The 8,762-nt window shown below is 38.8% G+C and overlaps 1 protein-coding gene across 1 annotated transcript in view; it reads left to right on the top strand.

Moving 5' to 3' along the window:
• The window catches only part of LOC103919776 (microtubule-associated serine/threonine-protein kinase 4-like), a 178,820-nt gene that overhangs the window by 85,309 nt on the left and 84,749 nt on the right, over positions 1-8,762 (top strand). The window lies entirely within an intron of this gene.

Here is an 8,762-nt window from a genome sequence, read left to right as displayed (position 1 = left end):
AGGTAGGGAAAAATATTTCTAAGAGTTTGTCTTTTAGTGGATTTTCTCATGGGGAGAGTCTCTGGAGTGCAGTGCAGAGCAGACAGTGTTTCATGTGATAAAGGGTACTGCGCAGACTTTTGTTTTAATAAGCCTCTGATTCTTTTTATGTGAAAGTGGCCTTGGCAACATAAATTATTTTGACAGGTACAAACAAATTGTGGAGGTTGAAAAGAAGATGAAGCACAACTTCTCTAGCAAGAAGCAGAGCAGACTAAATCATTTCTTGTTGCCTTCCCCCAACTGGAAATGGATCAGTGGTTTCTGGGGTGTCTCCTAGACCTCTACTGAGGCACCAGACTTTCTAGGCTGGCCGCATGTATAACCACGTGATAATTTCAGACCATGGCAGACTTTAACCCTTTGAGACTTTATTGAGTATTGACACCATGCACACTCTTTTGGCCAAGAGAAGCACTCCCTAAAGCTACTCTCCATGCTGTTTGGGGAATGCTTTCAACACTATGAGAAGGTCTGTCTGGCTTATCATTCTGGCCCACTAATTCCATGATATATGGTGAGTTATGAACAGTGGTGCTCAGAGCTGTTGTTGTTGGGAACAACCACCAGCAAGGAAAAAGCAAAGAAAGCCAAGAGGTGGTAGGTCTAAGTGGAAAACAGAATGAGAAAGCTGGGGAGAAGGTCGACAGGGTTTCACTGTGGTAGGTATCTGGATAAACAGGTCTTCTGTCTGTAGTTTGGAGACACTCCTATGTTTTATCTTAATTCTGAACTATACTGGCTTCAGTTTCAATGAGAGTTACAGAAAGCTCACGGTATATGCTTGGCTCCCTTGCAGTACTGAAATGGCCTGGGGAATTTGCTGTGGTTAGTTCTTGAGTCTGGATGGATGTTGTTCAAAGGAAATACGGCTGGAACAGGACCTGTTTGTTTATTGGTTTTGTTTGGTTTTTTTTGAAGGGCCAGACTGGGTAAAAATTGCCAGTAGATGGGCTGCCCTGTTCAGTGTAAGTGTGGAAAAGGCTCATGCTCTATACCTTAACTTCAGCTGGGGGGGGAAGGGTGAGGAGGAGATCCCCCAGCTACCTCCTCGCCTGAGTCTGACTTCTTGGTGTTGTGAGCAGCAGCAGCCACGGGGCACCAGCCTCACTCCTGAACTGGGGACAGAGCCAGTGGCAAGCACCACCTGTGACAGTGTCTACACTACAGCCTGGCAGAGAGCACTCCAGCCAGAGGTGGAGTGGAGGCTCGGGAGGGAGCAGAAGCAGTGAACGGCGTCCAGCAGCCCTGACTCACCTCCCTCTGCTCCCCACACTGCCCCCGTTTCTCCCAAGCTGTTAACAACAAGCAAGGGGTCAGAGTGAGAAACATCCTGCCCCCAGTCTGACCACCGCAACATGATAAGAAGTATCAGGCTGTATCCTCTTATCCCAGGAGATGCACTGGGAGGTTGTAGTCTAGAGTCAAAATCTGGAGTGATCTGTGTTAATGCCAAACTGCTGGGGATGGCCAAGAGCACAGTGAGACCTGTGTTTTTAAACCTCCTGTCTGTGCTGCAGCCTTGACAGGCAGTGCTCCGGTAGATAGGGTATTGCTTGTCTAATGCAAATGGTTTCTGCAGGGTTATCTACTATGCAAGTCAAGGCACTACTTCATTTGGTTGACATCTCCAAACTATTGACACTTTGATCTTCACAGGTGTGATGTATGATACTTTTTTTAAGATAGAACTTTTAAAATATTATACACCCATCACTGTGGCTCCTGATTATTATTTTTTTTTTCCAGTGAGGTGTTTCTGTCTTTTTTTGCATCTCCTGAATTATGTAGAATAAAGATAATCATACTTAGACATAATTTAGGCCAGCCCTGTGCATTTTTCCTCTACTTATGGTACTAGCTTCCTACTTACCTATTTTGAAAGAGTAATACTTGTGCATTGAGGAATTTAGTTATATATCTCAGTATGGTAGCAAACGTGCTGTTCACCTAGTAACTTGGTTTATGTCCTTTCCCAGAACACAAATAAGATTTAAAAAGAAATTCAAGAAGCAGTGGGATTTAAATGATCTCATCAGTGTGTTCTCAACAGGTTGTATGATATGAAGATGCAAAACCTCCATTTTGTGGATAATGAAGCAGAATTGCGCAGTGGGCTGGTTTATGATCCTGAGTGTTCTTTTTGTCTGCTCTCTGCTGCCTGCCCACTTTGTGTGCATTACAGACTTTTTCTTGTATGCAGCTATTTTATGAATATTGTACAACTATGGAGTTATTAGTTAGCTTAATACTCTTTTTTATGTTACATAATTAAATATTTATCTCTATAACGAGTTAAAATTGAATTAGTTGTTTTAGGAAGGAACAGAACAGATAGAAGTACACAATTTTACTTCTGTAGAAGAGATTCAGATTTCTTGAAACTACTGATTTTCTCCTGTGTGAGAAGAAGAAAAATTATGGATCAAAATTGCTTAGAGTAAAAGTGAGAGCAATCACTGGAGTTGAATACACTGAACACATATCTAGTTAGCAAGTGCAGTTGAGAAGGCTTAATGAAGAACCTGTTTATTTGTTTTGTAATACACTGGAGGGATGGAGACTGAGAGGCCTTCTACAGTGTAAGAAGTCTGTCTTTGACAGTCTTCCTCAGGTCTGAACAGCAGAGATTTGGCAGATATTTTTGCAATTCTGTGATTTTTCTTGGCAGATATTTTTGCAATGATGCCTTCTTGCATGCGTTTGAACCCTTCGGGCAGTCCATGCAGAGAGTGATTGTGTGTCCAGTTGGTTGCATTTTAAATTTTATTTCCTTGTAGGTTGTTTTAGAAAGATGAAGGAAAAGACTGGTGTCTCCTCTTCTCTATAGTTGCGGAAAGATGAAGTTCTGGTGGCATGGTGGCATGCTGGTAGGTGGTAGTAATGGCAGGGAAAAAGGTATTGGACACAAATGCGTGAGTACCTAGAGAGGACCCTTAGCTTACTGTCCATGCATACCTGGCCAGTAGCCAAAACTGAAACGCTTACTGTAGTGTTGCAAAGATTCGGGACAAAATGTGCCAAACTAGGGCTGCCAGCAGCTGTGTACTTCATCTTGGTGTGTCACGTTCATTATGTTTTGATAGTGCTCTCATTTCTTCAGACTAAAACTGGCCTCGTTTAAGTTGACTAAACCTTAAATACAAGAGTAAAACCTGAATCCCTACGTTACAACAGTTAAAATTTAAATCCCAGTGGAGCATCGAAAGCCGTTAAAAGAAACAAAAGAAAATTCTGAGTGTTACTGATGGTATATTTCACTTGCATTCAGATGGTTTGCATATTTCTCTCAATGATTGTAGCACCTTGAGAATTTACCTACTTCAGTCTAGGAAATATCTTTCAAAATTGTAAACCTTTGCTTCCTTACTCTTCAGTCTCTCTTAGCTATAGGGTAGAACAGGGCAGCAACAAATAATATATAGAGAGGAATATTCTTGGTTGATTTCATTTTCTTTTATAAAGCGATCTAGGTGTGGAACTACAACTGGCTGCAGGCCATGTGTTACTTTGACTTTCTAGGTCAGGAGATGCTTCATCAAATACAAGGTTAAAGGCTTCTTTTGACAAGGAAGCTGCTGCAGTATCAGTATGCATCATCTCTTCATGGCAGCTGGTTTTTGCATTCATTTGAGTTAATGTACCACAGAACTTGCCTGGATTCTGGAGAGCTTGGAAATACTTGCCAAACTGCTTTTTAATGCAAAAGGCTTCTTTTTCTTTAAAAACAAAATAAAAACAAAAAACCTAAACCAAAACAAGCTAAACTCCTCACTTTAAATGTTTTAATATTTTTTAAGTCAGTGCTGTATACACTGTTGACTCTTCAGTGTTGCTGTTCATGAAGATAAGAAGTAACTATGAAGTCATAGGTTAGCTAGCTTCATAATGAGGTAAAGATAACTGAAATATAACTTAAATTTAACTTCCTGTATAAACGAAGTGGCCACATCTCAAGTCTTGCTAGGGACAGCATGTTCCACCTGAGGTAGTCTTCAGCTGTGCAATTTTAACACCAGAGAAATTAGAACTATTTTTTCTATCCCGAGAGCCTTTATGGGAGTGCTGGTCTTGCATTATTAGTCTTTTGCGTCTACGTGGTCAGGCTTTGCATTCTGGGTATGGCAATAGCTTATTTTCTCTGCACTTGTATTAGCAAATAAAACATTTTGTTTGCAGCCTCTCTTAAAATAGGAGGAGTCCCCTTTTAATCTTTACCTTCAGCTAAAGCAGTGTATTACACTGATACCAAAATTAAGAAGCTATGTTGCAGAGTAGTGCTGTGCTCAGCATAGCTTGTGAAAGCTGGTGAACTGTCATCATAGCTTACAGTCCAAATCCATCTTCATTACAAGTATAAATATTAATAATTGAGGATGTTGAAGTGAAATAATTATATATTATTAAAGCAGATGCCAAATTTCCCATGAAAAACATGGCAAGTGGTAATCTCTGTCAATATAGCCTTCTTTCACTTTCTTGGAAAAAAACCAAAGCAATTAACCTTTACTGCCAGTAATTTGCTCACATGTTAGCCCTCATTCTGAGGAAGAAACTTAGATTTCAGTGCATACTTCTCACAATTTTTGCCATTTCTTGATTACTTTATCAGGAAACCTGCATTTAATATTTCAGCTCTGGATGAAGTACTGCCTGTCCTAGAAGAACTGGATTTCTGCTTCAACTTTTTATTCTATTTAATGTTTCCAAGAGCTTGTGGAGTGTAGCTCCATTTTAATGGCCATACTAGTACTTTTCGTCTTGTGCTTTGCTGGTTTCAATCTAGCAGTTTCCGTCATCTCTGCCCAAATGGCTTTTGCCTGATACGGGAAGAATTGTGGCTATTTAAGGAGCAAGGTAATCAAGCTTCATGCAACTGGATTGCATCTTTCAGCAGCTGTAGTTCATCCTTGCTTTGTGATTAATAAAGTTGAGCACAAAGCACTCTTTATGTAGTGTCCTCTGCTTTATCATGAATACTTCTCATGGGAAGCGTTGATCATCTGTAGCAGCTGGAAGAGAAGTGACTCGGAGGTTAGTATGTTTGGCCTGATACTGGTGCTGGGGTGAAGGAGGAATTCCCCAGCAATGAGACGTGGTGAGAAGTCAGGATAGGGAGGAGAGGTGTGCGTGGGCAGGTTTGTCAGTGGTGGAGAGCAGGAGGTAAGGCAGAACCTGTCTGGGGGGGATTTGGAAACCAAATAGGAAATTATGAATTGGATTCCAAGATAAGGAACAGTGCCAGTAGTCCAGGGCATTGCTGATAACAGTGTAATGCCAGCTACTTCCAGATCCAGGACTGCCACTTTAAATTGTGGGCAACAGACTGAAGTTCAGGAATGATCTTCTTGGGGCGGAGAAGACAAAGGGCAAAAAACGTGAACTTTCTATTCTGTTCAAGTTTTGTGTGCACCCCAAAGTTTAATTATTGTTGAACGTGACTGATTTTTTTTTTTTCCTTTTTTCTCCCCTACTCTCTTCTTCTCCTTGGAAAAAGATGTTTTTCTTTCTCCTTTTTTTCAGTGCTCTAAACTCTGTGTTGTATCTGCTGCCTGGCTTGCTAGTCTCTTCTCTGTAGCACGCAACCCGATCACAACATGAAATCCAAGGCTTAGAGAATTGCATTTTGAGGGTGTAGCGCTCTGTGGTTTACCAAGGTTTATGTTTCCCTAAGTTACAATCCCTGTAGACTGTTCCTGCACTGCTATAACTTTCCTGCAGACAAAGAGGCTCTCTTTCAGGGCTGCCTCTTATCAGTTGGTTTATCTTGTCAGATTTGAACGGGAGAATAATAGTTTTATGAAGACAATAGAAGGGGAAAGTTACTCGATGTGTTCAGAGATCTAGGAAAAACGATTTTGTCTGCTGAATGGCTTTAACTTCTGAGATTCTTTTGTATACAGAAGATTGCTCTTTCAAGGCTAAATACAGTTCAGTAAGTAATGCTTTGATACTTCTTAGTGCGACCCTGCCTCCCATTTGCGGTGTGCTAGCCACTTAGATCATCTTTCAAGGTTTCCTGAATATTTTTTTTTCACCCACAAAGAGCCTGTTCTAGAATAGTATTATTTTGGGGAAGGAGTTATGTTTCACAGATTATACAGGATGGATAAAATAGTTTCAAAATCTTTGTGAAACAGAACTGAAAAAACAAAGCTACAGCGAGAGCTCTAGGATGAATTTGTCCTTTCATGCAGTGATTTGCATCTTACCTTACTGGTAAGACAAATAGAGGAGACTTCATGTTTTTTATTTTCTATTTCTCAATAGAACACTTCATTTGTGTGTGATAAAAGATAAGTTCTCCATACAGCTACAGCCACATCTGAGCAAATAACAAAGATTTTTTGAAATGGCAGTTGGAGGAAAGTTTTCTCATTATGTAAGGTCTTCATATTGAAGGTAATGCCATCATACTCCCCAGAAATAATTCTTAAAAACAACCCCACAAAAAATCAAGATAACTTGAATTAGGTATCTTTGATAATGATTTGTGAAAGGTATTGCACTAACTTCACCTGAAGAATGTGAAGTTTGAATTTTGATGTAAAAGTGAATACAAGGCAGTCATTTATTTACATAGGAAATTCTGGCAAAAGAGATAAAACTCTCAATTTCTACAGGTAAGGGCAAACGATACTCATAAACCTGTATCTGGGATGATCTTTGTAGCAAATCAGTGAAGGGTGCCTAGAATTTGTTGAAAGTAATGTTTGTTTTGCTGAGAACATACCGAGGGATTAGATGTTTAAAATGTATTCTCTCCTTATGACAGGAGATGTGATGATCCTTTAGATGCCAAACTTCAGCCATGCAAAGCTGCTTTAAAGTCACATAATGGGGTCTCTTAACCCCAGCCTGCACCACAGCTGCTGTAGTGATACCATCACATCATTGTGGATAGATGCGATCTGTGTGTCCTTTAACGAATGTCTAAGGAATACCAAAAGTTTCTACTGGGTTCAATTTTAGATTGGAGAATTGCAAAGAAACAGTTATTCCAGCTTTTAAAAACAAGTGTAGCAGATAAAATGAGGCTTGTCATAGTATGATACAAGAAAAGTTACCAAAAATGCAGTGACATTGCATGAAGCCAAAAGGAAGAATTTGGACCATTCTTAGATAAGAATTGAATACGACTCTTCAGCTGGACAAAATTTAGAGATGGGGGGGGGAACAATATGACTTTGAAATTATTGTCTAATGAAATTTGGAGTATTTGCTCAAGTTCCCTCATTTAAAAAGTAGATTAAGTGCTGAGTATGTTAAAAATACTTGTAGAAAGCTGAGCTTAATCTAGACAGATCCCTAAAAACATAGGTATATAATTTCACATTTAAAAAGTTCTCCCTGTTAGTTCATCTTAGAAATTGCAGTGTATGCTGAAGTTTTGACTTTTTGACTTTTCCAGTGCTGTAAATGTGAATCTTGCAATCATTTCATGCTTTCTTTTCTTACATAGATCTGCAGTAATGATAAGTATATACTTATGAGTTAACTCATTGTTTAATTGATTATAATAATTAAGTGATACGGCAATTCATTGTGTAATTCATGCAAATGAACTTTGCATTAACCCATTAAACAGTTGGCAATGGCACTCATGCTGCTTCACAAAACATTTTTCAAGAGGAGAGTGGTCTTAGTGTTTGACTTTTTTTGCATATTGCAGGTAACTTCTATACTGCTTTCATACTCAACATTTCCGCTGCCTTTTTCTTTTTTATTTTCCTTGTTTTCAGTATTACTTTGGATTACTTTTGAATCTGTTTTACTTAGCTGTTTATGCTATTAAACACCATCCTTTCTTTTGCATTTTATTCAACTTACACCGTATCAAGACTAATCAGTCTTGCTTTCTGGCTGTTACATAGAGATCATAACATTACAAAATTAATCTTTGGAGGCATCTACAGATATGATCTGAATCTGCTTCTGTTGAAACCCACTGTGTTAATGAAATGGTTTTATGTATGAATTTTTCCTCTTCTAGTGGTTTTGAGTTTTTCTAAATCTTTACAGAAAAAAATTCTGATTGCAGTACTGTAAACATCAGCATATGCACTTAAGTTTATACACAGTTATGGTCTCTCTGACTTCAAGATGCTCTTTTCCTTACATGTGAATGTTTGCAGTGTTGGGGATTTGGGTTTGTGAGAATATTCATTATAGCAGAAAGAGGAAAAAAGAAAAACACTTCTGCCAACAAATATTTAAAAACTGTATGATGTATTTAAGAAAAATACCTCCTTTCCCAAGTTTAATAGATGCGTTAATTTACTATTTATCTCGCCTGATGATCTTGTGATATGGGAAATTAGTGGCTTTGCAGATGAAAAATGTATGAGTAAAAAAATGCATTCATCTTCTTAGACATCATCTGTTCCGTTGACAAAAGGCACAGATGTGAAATTCATCTCAATAATTAGATTTATAATTATTGTATCATTCTCAGATTGATAAATCATTGCTCTTCGTGGCATGTGATTTGGAGCTACAGTTCATGCAACAGAAGTAGGTTTAGTCATTGAATGGTGATTCTAAGCTTGAGACTGTTTTTCACATTACGCTTGTATATTTTCATATATTATAAAAAGTGTATGGCAGAGAAACAAGCTGCAGTCAGGGAAGAACACTTTGAAAATGACTCTACAGGGGAATGCTGGTCTTCGCACAGAACAGCAAATGCGCAAGCCTGAAAAGTATCCATGGTACATTTTCTT

This window comes from Pygoscelis adeliae, unplaced genomic scaffold, assembly GCF_000699105.1.
Source record: "Pygoscelis adeliae isolate BGI_AS28 unplaced genomic scaffold, ASM69910v1 Scaffold26, whole genome shotgun sequence".
NCBI lineage: Eukaryota > Metazoa > Chordata > Aves > Sphenisciformes > Spheniscidae > Pygoscelis > Pygoscelis adeliae.
This window is presented reverse-complemented; position numbering and strand designations above follow the sequence as displayed.